Raw genomic sequence first — 12,406 nt, 5'->3', positions numbered from 1 at the left:
TACAATTTTTACTTGAAAGATTGACTGACAGTCACACCATGATCATTCACACTTGGGTATTTGGAAGACATTCTATTGGAAATGAGTGAAATGAACATATTTCTTCCAGGAAAACAACTGACAGTAGTTCCGAAAGATAAAATTTGAGCTTTCAAGCAAAAATTAGAATTTTCAAAAAGGGGAACTGGACACCATGAGCTTGATAGACTCTCAATACTTAACCACTTTTTCTGAGGAGATTAATGATGATCTTAATGAATGTGATTTTTGGTATTATTTAAAGAAATATGTCAACATTTGGAGGATATGCATAACTCAGTGGACCAATATTTTCCAAATGACCAGTGCATCCTGTTTGTGCACAGAGCAGAACTCAGACTCTCTTTGCAGTTCTCTCCTGCAGGTCTTGCTGGGAGTGCCAAGAGTGCGAAACTCTGACGCTCGTCTTATGTAAACTATTTCTTAGGTTTATATTTGTAGTGAGCAGCCTTGAGGAATCAGGTGCTGTTTTCTTCTGAGACAAAGAGCAGCCTTGTTTACTGCATGCTGCAAAAGAGATGGATCCCTAAGCTGCAGGCTGTAGCTGCAGCACCATCCCGGTGTGTGGCGCCTCCCTGAGCCCCTCTGCATCAGCTCGTGGGACTTGGAGAGCAAAGGGAACCAGCGCGAACAGGCGGATGCTCACCTTGCTTGCTGTGTAAGCATGCTGTGAGTAGTGAAGCCCTTTGTCTCTGACAGAGGGATCTTGTGTCTTTTGGCAGCACCCGTGTAACAGCAACAAGTTAATTTATTAGTTTGTAACAGGGTAAAATCAAATCCCAGTCCTGATGGCTCCATGCATGTGCAATCATGCACGGGCAAAAGATCCACTCCAAGTACAAGAAACAGGAATAAACTGTAATGGAGCAGAGTACAAAAAGTTTATCACTAAGATTTCAAATTTCACATGCAACTAACAGGGCTGGCGTTAGGGTGAAGGGCGTATAGCAGAGGGTAAGTGCCTGCACAGCCTTGAGAACTAGCATCTCCGGGAGTTTGCACCTCGGATGTCTCACACTTCCCACCCTGGCCAACTCACCTGTAGGAAACTGCTACTTGTTGTAGCAAGGTGTAGTATCAAGTAAGAAAATCCATAAATCTGAAAATGCTATTAAAATACTCCTCCTTTTTCTAATTGCATATCTCTGGGAGTCCAGAATTTCTTTTTATGCTTTAACCAAACAACACATCACAACAGACTAAAGGCAAAAACAGAAATGAGACCTCAGCTGTCTTGTCTTAATCCAGGCATTAAAAAGATTTGCAAAGCTGTCAAACAATACCACTCTTCTCACTACATTTTTTGGTTTGTCTTGGAAAACAGTTAGTTTTTTTATAGCTAGTTTATTAAGCATGTGTTACTTATATAAGCATGTAATGGGCTATTATTTTTATCTCTAAAATGAGTTAATGAATAAATATTTTAAAAATGTCTCAGTTTATGATTATAATATGGGAAACATATTGATGGCTATATCCCACACGAAAACCCTTTAGGGTTCTCAATAATTTTTAAGAGTGTAAAGGGGTCCAGAGACCAAAATGTTTGAGAACTGCTGGTCTAAATATTTAGCAGTTATAAATCAAGCTAACAAATTGGTAAATAAAACATGTCATAGGTTCAACTTTGAAACTATTCTATGAAACGGCCGTATTCAGATGCAGAGTTCTCGGACCTCTCGGCGTTCCACACTGGCCTGCGGGGGGGGGGGGGGGGGGCTCTGGCTGGGTGTCTGGCTTCACTTCTTCTTTGGTGACCCAGGCTCCAGGTACAATCTTGGCCACCACTTTGGCTTACTGATTGTGTGGTCCACCCACCAGGATAAAGCCACACAAGAGTCCCGCACTAGGTCCTGGAAGTGAGGGTGGGGCTTTTGGGGCAGGGAACTGTGAAGTCTGGAGTTCCCAGAGCATGGGCTATGGGCTATGGGGGTGGGGTCCAGTAGACCCCTCATCCCATGAAGAGGGACATGCTAGAAGAAGGCCTGAGAGGAGGGCACAGGGGACTGCTCCCCAGGAAGGGGAGTCTGAGTTCTGCCCTACGCAGCTGTTGTGTGTTGGCATGGAGTGCAAGGCATGCTGTTGGATAGAAAAGCCCAGGCCAGCACTGCAGCCCGTGTTCCCGGTGTCTGCCGTCAAGGCCCCTTGTGACTCTGGGCTGATTTTTCCCTGGTCTCCATGTTCTTGAGTGTAAGGAGAGGAGGGTCACTAGGAGTGTCCTGAGAGCTGTCGTGAGGCTCCCGTTCATTCCATGAATCTGTGGTTTATGAATTGCTGTTGAGATCCCGACAATCTTTTACACTGTGTGGTTTTAACTGGCTGGTTAGAGCAAAAGGGGGGGAGTTTTATATTTTGGAAAAATGAAAAGAAATATTTATGAAAATATCTTTCTTAAATTATGTTGCTGTCTATTCAGCATGGAAACCAAAGGAGATAGGCTCACACTAAATAGGAAAATGAAACTATTTCACTCCTGCTTAAACATCTTTCATATTCCTCAAAGATAACATATCCATTATATATGTATATATACATGCACATATACTTTTTAATCAGTTACGTTTCAAAGTACATTTAAAGGGTACAAACAATAGCAATTTTTAGAAAATAGCTTCCATGTATAATTTTTGGGGGCGTAGCTGTTATATTTCCCTCTCACTGATTTTGCCAGAATTTCACAGGGATGTTGCATGGTATGTGTGGGATCTGACAGCAATAACCCTGTCAGAGCTGTCCGGCAGATTCTGTTACGGTTAAGAAATATTTTGTGAAGGCTGTATGTGGAATTCATTGCAGGTAAAAACAAAGTGGGCTGGGCGCGGTGGCTCACGCCTGTAATCCTAGCACTCTGGGAGGCCGAAGCGGGAGGATTGCTCAAGGTCAGGAGTTCGAAATCAGCCTGAGCAAGAGCGACACCCCGTCTCTGCTAAAAATAGAAGGAAATTAATTGGCCAACTAAAAATATATAGAAAAAATCAGCTGGGCACAGTGGTGCATGCCTGTAGTCCCAGCTACTTAGGAGGCTGAGGCAGAAGGATCACTTGAGCCCAGGAGTTTGAGGTTGCTGTGAGCTAGGCTGACGCCACAGCATTGTAGCCCAGGCAACAGAATGAGACTCTGTCTCAAAAAAAACCCCAAACAAACAAACAAACAAAAACCAAGGAAGTAAAAATGCACAGTCCTACCTTCAGAAAGCTTACTTTCTTCTAAGAAAGTAAGTATCCATCCAGCCATACGCCCACCCACACATCCATCCATCCATTCACTCATCCATCTATCCATTTCTCAATTCTTCCATTTGTTCATCCATCCATCCATTTATCCACACATCCTATCCATCAATCTGTCCATCTACCTAACTACCAATCCATTCACTACTCATCCGTCCATCCGTACAAACCAAGCAACCATCCATCCATCATCCATCCAAACCATTCAACCATCCATCCATTCATCCATCCATCGAAACTATGCGACCATCCATCCATCCATCCATCCATCCATCCAAACCATTCAACCATCCATCCATTCATCCATCCATCCAAACCATCCAACCATCCAACCATCCATCCATTCATCCATCCAAACCATCCAACCATCCATCCATTCATCCATCCAAACCATCCAACCATCCATCCATTCATTCATTCATTCACTCACATATCCACCCACTCATCTTATTCTATTCATCCATCCATCAACTTATCCATCCAGTAGATATTTGGATGTTGCCCTTCAAGAGGTCATGCCCGACAAAGGTGGAGGAATGGCTAGAAATGCAGGGTGTGGGGAAATTGGTTGTGCCCTGGCACCTTTCATTGACAGATTTTTGAAGGAAGTCATTGTGGTGTAACAGGTAGGGAAAGGAGTGCCTGCTTCCTTAGCCAAAGGAGCAATGTGGGCATCATCAGCTCTGCAGGAAGAGTAGCAGAGTCATGTGACTAGGAGCACTGTGCGTTTCTCATATGCACTTGCTAATAGGAGAATGAATCTTCTGCAACAAGGTTTGGCTTAGGGTATTTTTGAAATGAACACTGCCTCCTAGAGGGGAAGGCCCCATGACTCCCATTCTTTCCTCTGGCAGCCCAGAACCAACCCCAAGCCCAGAGCCAGCAGACACTGTGGCAAACACTTCTCTGTTTCTCTGCAGCCTGGGGGTGCCCAAGGGCTGGCTGGAGCTCGGGTCCTGTGCCACTCCCAGTGGTGCGGGAGGGAATAGAGGGGATGGTGGAACGCCAGGCCGTGGGCCGCTCAGAGGAGCTGAGCTGGAGACACACGGCCGACTTGGGGTCAGGGAGGCAGGTTCAGTCCCACCCAGCACCAAGGTCCGAGCAGAATTTCCATGGAATTGTGGAGTGCTGTGACCTGGGAAGAGCAGCTGGGCAGAGACCCACACAAGTTCACTTCATGGTCACCCGTGAGCACAGAGCCCTTAGGCCTCTTGCCCCAGGGCTGCCTCCGTGCAGGGCACCGTCTGGGACCTGCTTCCTCCCTGTCATTGCCACCCAGCCTCCAGGATGCCCTGCCCCTCCCCACTGCCAACAGGTGGCGCAGCTTGCTCCGTATTTGGGTGGGTTTTTGCACCAGCTGTCATTGCTCTGCCGAGTCACGCCTGAGAGGCCTGGCTCTCTCCCGGTGAGACTACTGCGTGCAGCTGGGAGAAGTCAGCTCACCCCTCTGTCCTTGCGGGTGGGGTCGTGTCAGTGTCAGAGTTGCATCTGCCTCTGCCCATCCCTGCAGCACAGGTGGCGCGGTGGGAGACAGATCAACGGGTGGCAGAGCGCTGGCCGAGGCTGTCTTAGACTGGGGCCTGCGCTCGCCAGCTCTGGCTGCTTAGTATTTACCAAGTAAAAGTCATCGCCCTGGAGATGCCGGTTTATTGACACTGAGAGATGAGCGCTGTCTGGTCTGCGGATCTGCACGGAAAGCCTCCTGTGTTTCTGAGCAGAGTGCAGGGAGGAGGAGTCTAGCAGGGGCGCCTGGCTCCCACCCCAGCCTGAAGTGGGCAGCCTGGCGGGGGAGGCAGGCAGTGCGGTGTCTGGGGTGCGTGGGTGGTGCTTTCCGCAGTTTGATCCTGGTGGCTAGTCCTGGCTCCCAAGAGCTGTCTCACTCTGCCGCCCCTGTTGTCCTGGGGCCACTCCTTCCTCTGTCCCTTCTGTCAGGCTCAGCCCTAGCTCTTGGGAGGGAAGGCATAGGGACGCCCCAGTCCCATAGCTGGGGTCTCCACAGTCAGTATTGCTTTAGACCTGGGTGTCTGGGCCTGCCCTGGTCCCCCAGGCCCTTTATACTTTGGGGTCCAAGTCCCCTGCCTGTGCCTGGGACCCAGGGGGGCCTAAGGGGAATACCCCAAACCTTCATGGGGACCCATGTAGGCCCTGGGTGTGAAGTCGACCACACACCTCCAGGCGCTCGGGGACAGGGGCCCATGGGTACTCTGAGGACTCTGTGGCTGGGCTTTGGCTCCAGAAAGGTGGCCCAGGGAACAGTAGCAGGATCTTCCTTTTATGGGATCATGTGTGGTTGGCAGAATGGTGCTGATGTGGTTTGGGGCGACACAAACAGTTTAATAGACAGGGCCCCACAATATACTTGCCCGGGGCCCACATGCCCCACATGCGGATGAGGGCAGCCTCATCCGCAGCAGCTCACGAGCTGCGTGCTTGGCACCTGCAGATGCCTAAGCGCCTGGCCTCCCACGGCGCCCGCGCCCTCCTCCTGGCACAGCCCGAAGACTGCCGCCTCCCTCTCCAGCACCAGGCCGGCAGTGAAGAGGCCCTGGGGTTCCGGGCGGGCCTGTTGCCTGTTGTCCCGCCCCCGGCCTGTTGCCTGCCAGGCCCCCATGGGCATCCAGCCTGGGGCTCGGTGCACTGCAGACCACTGCCCGGGCTGCCCTCGGCTCCTCCCTTCTCCCCGGCCCTCTGCGTCCAGACTGAGGGAGCAGCACTGTCTTGGTCTGGTGCTGTCTGCATCTTCTGCCCCTTCCTGGCCTGGGCCGCACCCCAGGGCAGCTGCCGGGCCTGGTCATTGTCTGTCCCCAGGGCCAGCCCTGGCCCGGACAGTGGGTGTCAGTAAGGACTGGCTCAAGACATGCAGGGGCCACCGAGTGGCGGCTTCATATTGGTGACAGATGCTTTCCTCTCAGACAGCAGATAAAGGTCTCTCCTAAATTGCAGAATAAAAACATCCACTTATCTGGAAAATGTCAAAAAGAAGAATGGCTGCCCTTTTCCGAGTGGAGCCCTGTGGGGTGCAGCGGGGAGCCAGGGCCGCAGACATGCTTCCTGCGGGGGGGAGGGTACGGCCCCTCCCCCAGGTACAACCCGAGGCCTGAGACCCGGCCTGGGCTGGGTGTGGTGCCAAGGACAGCAGCTCCGCAGCGGGAAAGGCGGGCAAATGCTGGCGCTGGAGGCAGACTTGCTCTGCTTGACACCACCCAGGCCGAACAACCGCTAACGCCACTGAGAGCCCGGTGCGCCAGTGTCTGGGGACGGTGCCCTGGGCTGACACCCCGCTGGCTGCCTGAGCTGTGGACGAGCAGTCCCCGGAGGGCCCAGTGCTCTTCTGTTGCCCCTGCACCGACCCCGGCCTGTTGCCTGCCAGGCCCCCATGGCATCAAGTCTGGGGCTCGGTACCTGGTTGTGAGCCCTCCACCAGGTCAGGTGGGTCCGGCAGGCCCATCCCACTCCCTCCTGGTGCCTTCTCCCCCAGTGGGTCCCTTCTTAGGCACCTGTCTTTCTTCAGCGCCTGGTTCTGCTGTCTGACACAGCTCTGCTAGGTCCTCTGGCTGTGGGACTCTCCCTTGTCTTGTTAAAAGCCCCTTCACTCCTGGCACCTTTGTCTCGACATCCTGACCGTGGGCCAGAAAGCGCCGGAAGCCTTGCCCTTTCCAGGGCCTCCCACATCTCAGCAGAACTGAAAGTGCCCACAGCCCTGTCCTGCCCCGCCGGTGGGCACGGCGCTGGCTCGCACAGCCCAGACGCACGTCTTCCGCGCAGCCCTCCTCGAGGGGCTGGGGTGATGCGGGGCGCCCAGGCGGGGAGTTCTGGGAGGCTGGGCCTGGGTGCCATGCTCACCGCCGTGACCCCGTGTCTGGAGGAGCGCCTCAGACAGCAGCGTCCCCGTAGGTGTTCAGGGTGTCCCTGCGGTCCATGCCTCAGGCTCGTCTCCGAGGTGCAGCCTTGTGGAGACAGGTGCTGTCTCAGAGCCTCAGCGGCAGTGCTGGCGACCCTTCCCATGAAGGGACCTCCGAGCAGTGAGCCTCAGACCAGGGCTGGGGCCTGGAGGTAGGACCTGGGAGCTCCCGGGCACAGAGGTGGCACCTGTCCTGCCTGGGGACTCTTGCTGCTCCTGGAGGGGCTGCAGAGCCTGCATGGCGGCAGCAGCCGGGACCAGAGTGTCCCGCAAAGTGGCAGCAGAGGGTGGCTGAAGCTCTGAGGGTAGCAGCTTGCTCCCGGGGGCCGCGTGCAGGGGCTGAGACGCTGCCTGAGCAGGGGCCCCACCAACCTCTGCCACTGTGCACGGTTCCAAAACCGTGGCACCGTTTGCATGTCTGCAGAGAAAACCTTAGGTTCCATTCTCTTGAACTTTAAGTGCACACGTAGCTCTTTCATATGCATTTCTGCCGTTATATAAACGGACACGTGTATGGGCAGAGTTCACACAGTGAGATTCCGAACGTTGAGCCCGTGGAAAGGCGCACCTCCGTTCTGCCTGGCGCCACGTGCGGGACGGAATGCCGCAGCGCCAGCGGGTGCGGGCTGCCCTGCACCGGCACAAGGGCTCTTTGCTTATTTTGATGAATGCTCAGAACAGCCTCACGAAGCAGATTGTATTTTGACTCCCACTTTACAGATAAGGGGTTGGAGCCCCGCACACCGCCCCTTGCTGCCAACCACCCCCTGGGCCTGGCGCCCGCCCCCCCCCCCGCTCCCCGCAGAGCTTCCTGGAGACGCGACCCACGTTCATGCCGCAGCCTTCCCAGCCAGCTTCCCGCCCACTCTGCTCTTCGTGTCGAAGTTCAAGGAGGCAGACAGACTCAATTAGATTTTATCCCTTGCTTTGAATTATTCATGCTTGTCCTCTAATTTCCGCAGGAATAATTTAATAATGCACAGCAGCAGGAGGGCAAGGGGTGAGTGGCATCTGCAGTGTGCCCACCCAGAACTGCCGAGATGGCCGCTGGGCAGAGGCTGCCCCAAACCGTCCTTCCTTTAAAGCAAAGCCCTCCCTGAGTGCTCAGGACCTGGGGACTCTGCCTCGGACAGGTTAGAGTTCCAGGAACCCCCTGCACCCTGGGCCCGCCGGCCCACCCTCTGTGGCTGGGTCTGCTCTGTCTTCAGGGCCTGTGGCCTCAGCAGGCCCCGTGCTCCTGCCAAGGAAGGGGCTGCTCTCCAGCAGGGACTTGGCTGACAGGTGATGCCGAGGGTGTGTGCCTGGGCTCAGGGCCTCTGGGCTTCAACCTCCCACCCAGTAGGACAGGAGCAGCTGCCTGGGACGCCCAGGACCCGGGTCCCAGACCACTGTCACCCCCCATGAGCTGTGACGGGGAGGTGATGCCAAAGATTCGGAGACTTCCACCTGCGGTACTCAGATCTGGCCCCACGGACTCTGCTGTCATCATCTCCCACCCAGGCCACATGTCTCATTGTCCCAGGGTGTGTGGACCAAATACCCCCAGCCACAGCACTCTCCTGTTCCAGCCCCAGAGCTACATACCTATTTCTTCTGGGCAAAGGTCTAAACTCGTTGGCTTGGTGTTATGGCTTGAATGTTGGTCCCCTCTAGAGCTCAAATAGAAATTTGTTTTTTTAGAGACAGGTTCTCGCTCTGTCACCCAGGCTAGAATGCAGTGGTGCAATCACAGCTCACTGTAGCCTCAAACTCCTGGGCTCAAGCAATCCTCCTGCCTCAGCCTCCTGAAGTGCTGAGACTATAGGCACACACCCATGCCCTGCTAATTTTTAAATTTTTTTGTGGCAATGGGGTGTTGCTATGTTGCTCAGGCTGGTCTTAAACTTCTGGTCTTCCTACCTCAGTCTCCTGAGTAGCTGGGATTATAGGTGTGAGCCAACACACCTGGATTCAGGTTGAAATTTAGCTGCCATTACAAAAGTACCGAGTGATGGGACCTTTGAGAGGTGATTAGGCCATGAGGGCTCCACTCTCATGAGTGGGGTTGGTGTTGCCAAGAGGAGTTTGGCCCCTCTTGGCCCTTACGTCTTCTGCCGTGTAGTAACACAGCAAGAAAGCCCTGGCCAGGTGCTGGCAGCTTGCTGTGGAACTTCCCAGCCTCTAGAACTGTGAGGCAACAAATTTCTGTTCATGATTAATTACCCAGTCTCTGGTGTTGTGTTACAGCGGCTCTGCTCAGTGAAACAGAGCAAGGCACTTGTCAACAGAGGCCGGCAGCTGTGTTCCTGCTCCCCATGTGGGGCCACGGTATGGCTGGAATACGTGCTGTTCTACCCCACTCCTGGGGGGCAGGGCTGCCCTCTCGTGGGGGAGGTGGGACTGGCACACACATGCCTGGGTGGGCTGACACCTCCCGGTCACACACCCTCGGCGTCACCTGTCAGCCAAGTCCCTGCTGGGGAGCAGCCCCTTCCTTGGCAGGAGCACGGGGCCTGCCGAGGCCACAGGCCCTGACGACAGAGAGGACCCAGCCCTGGCTGCAGAGGGCGGGCCGGCGGGTCCAGGGGCCTGCAGGACCCAGCCCTCAGGCCCCACAAGGTGGTGCTCCTGGCTCTGCCACCAGGCTTTGCATCCTCTCAGTGCTGACCCTGGTGGGTGGTGGCTCCCGCTGGCTTGGGAGCAGACTGAGGGTCGGGCCTCGGTTTGCTGCTTCTCTGTGGCCCCGAGAGGAAGCAGAGGGAGGCCCAGGGAGTGAGCATGGGCAGCGGCCGGAGCAAAGCTGGTTTCTGCAGTGCTCCCTCTTGCTGGGACTGGTGTTGCAGTCTCTCCGTGATCACCTCGTTGATCTGCCACCCATGAGGTGGGTACTGCTACAACTCCCACTCTACATAAAGGGAAACTGAGGCACAAAGCAGTTAAAAGGCTCTCCAAGAGTCACGCAGCAGTGCAGCCAGTCTGGAGTGTCTGATCTCAAAGCCCACAGCGTTTCCCAAGAAGCACAGCTTTTGTTCCAATCTCACAAATTTTGGTATTTTCATTATCACTTTTTAAGTTCAACATGTTTTATACTAACTTAAATTGTGATTGTTTTTCTTTGATACATGAGCTTTTTATGTGTATATTTCTCAATTTTCAATCAGTAGGCCTGGTCTCTTCCCTAGTGAAGCTGTCAAAGTGTCACCAGGGTGCCATTTGTCTCCCTGGGTAGCAGCAAATGTATTTGTTTTCTATGCTGTGTAGTAAATTACCATAAATTTAGCAGCTCTCTACAACAGCTGTTCGTTAGCTCACAGATATGTAGGTCAGAAGCCTAGTACTCTAGGACTGGGTTCTTTGCTTAGAGAAGGCTGAAATTAGAGGTTGGCCAGGATGCATTCTCATCTGGAGCTTGGGATCCTCTTCCAAGTTCATTCAGAATCAGATTCAGTGGGAGGATTCAGTTCCTTGTGGTTGTAGGACTGTGGTCTCTGCTGCCTTGCAGGCTGCTGCCTTCCAGGGGCTATTCTTAGCTCCTAGAGGCTGCGTACATATCTGGACATGTGACCCGTCCATCTTCAAAGCCAGCAACAGAGACTCTCCCTAGAGCTGAATTGCTCTTATACTTTGAATCTCCTTTGCCAAGAAGAACACTGTCCCTTTTAAGGGCTCACTTGATTAGGTCAGGCCCACCAAGCTTAAGGTTAACTGATGTGGTAGGTTAATTACACTTGCAGAATTATTTCAAAGATGCACCTACATTAATATTCGAGTAACCTGGAGAAGGTGTGTGTACACCGGGTGTGGAGACCTTATGCTGTCTTGGAATTCTGCCAGCTGCATGGTTCCTGACCTGCAACCACTTCCAGATCCCAGAGTGGGAGCTCCCCATTGTCTTGTTACCTTTCTGATGCATTCTGGCAGATTTTTAAATTTTTGGTCGAGTTTTTCTGCTTTTCCTTAGTGACAAGATGGGTTCAAATGTCATACCTATTGTTATTGAAGACAGAACTTCCTCTGTTCTTGATTAAAACAACAAAAACGACTTAAATTCTTAGGAATAAAAGGAAATTTCCTTAAGTTAATAAAGGGTGTTTGCCAGTTATCTAAAATAAATACCATATTGAATGGTAAAATATTAGATTCATTCCTGTTAAAAATCAGGATCAAGGTAAGTTCAAGTTCTTTGTCAGTGTTTCTAGGTAAAAACTGGAGTCTTGGCCATAAAAAATTTTAAATTACAAAGGAAGAGAAAAAACCCCTGTTGTTATTTGTAGATAGACATGATGTTTTAAGTAGAAAATCTAGGAGATTCAGTCACATGCCAAATTACTAGAGTTAGAGAGTTCAGCGAGATAACAAAATATAAGATCAGTATAAAAAATCTATAACATTTCTAGCCACAGAACTAACTAACTAAAAACAGAATAGAGACCAGATATCAATTGGGATAGCCACAGAATCTGGAAAATGCTGGAGAATGAATCTAATATGAAATGGGTCCAAGTGTTGGGAAGTGTAAAATCTTACTAGAGAATACAAAAGAAAATCTAAATTGATAGTAAGAAATGTCACCTTCGAGGATGAAATATCTAATATTTTTTGAAGACTAATTCTCCTCAAATTAATATAAATTCAGTAAAATCTCAATCAAAACCTAAGGAGGATTTTGCATGAAACTCATCAAACCAATTCTAAAATTCGTATAGAAGCAACATGGGCAGGAAGAGTGGAATACTCTTGAAAAAGAACATCAGTGGTGCTCTCCCAGGTGCCCCTGCGATGGCTCCTCAGAGCTGGGGCTCACGTGCGTGGAGAACAAGTTCAGAGCAGCTGATGGCCCGGGACAGCTGGCCAGGACAGAGCCATGCTTTTACTGGAATTTGGTACAGATAGAGGTGGCATTTCCAATCAGTGGGAAGAGCTTGTTTTCTTTTCTTCTTCTTCTTCTTCTTTATTTTTAAATAAACAAGGTGAGATCGATTGGCTCTTTGTGTCTGTCAGGGCACACTCAGGAAAAGAGTATTGAAAGCAGGAAGAACTAAATGCAGGGAGCTAGTTCTACAGGGTGTGGGGGAGTAAAGACGCCAGCAGGGCAGGGAGGCTGGAGGGCTCTAGGGGGCTGGGCCAGCCTGCAGGACGCTGGACTCAGCAGGCGGACCCCAGGGGGATGGCTGGAGCCACTGAGCAGAGCAGCATGGGTGGAACACCTGGCTCTCCTTTCTCCCTGCTCTCTGGTCTCCTGGCGGCACCTCCCGTG

Source organism: Microcebus murinus, chromosome 17 (assembly GCF_040939455.1).
Source record: "Microcebus murinus isolate Inina chromosome 17, M.murinus_Inina_mat1.0, whole genome shotgun sequence".
NCBI lineage: Eukaryota > Metazoa > Chordata > Mammalia > Primates > Cheirogaleidae > Microcebus > Microcebus murinus.
Note: the sequence above shows the minus strand (reverse complement) of the source record.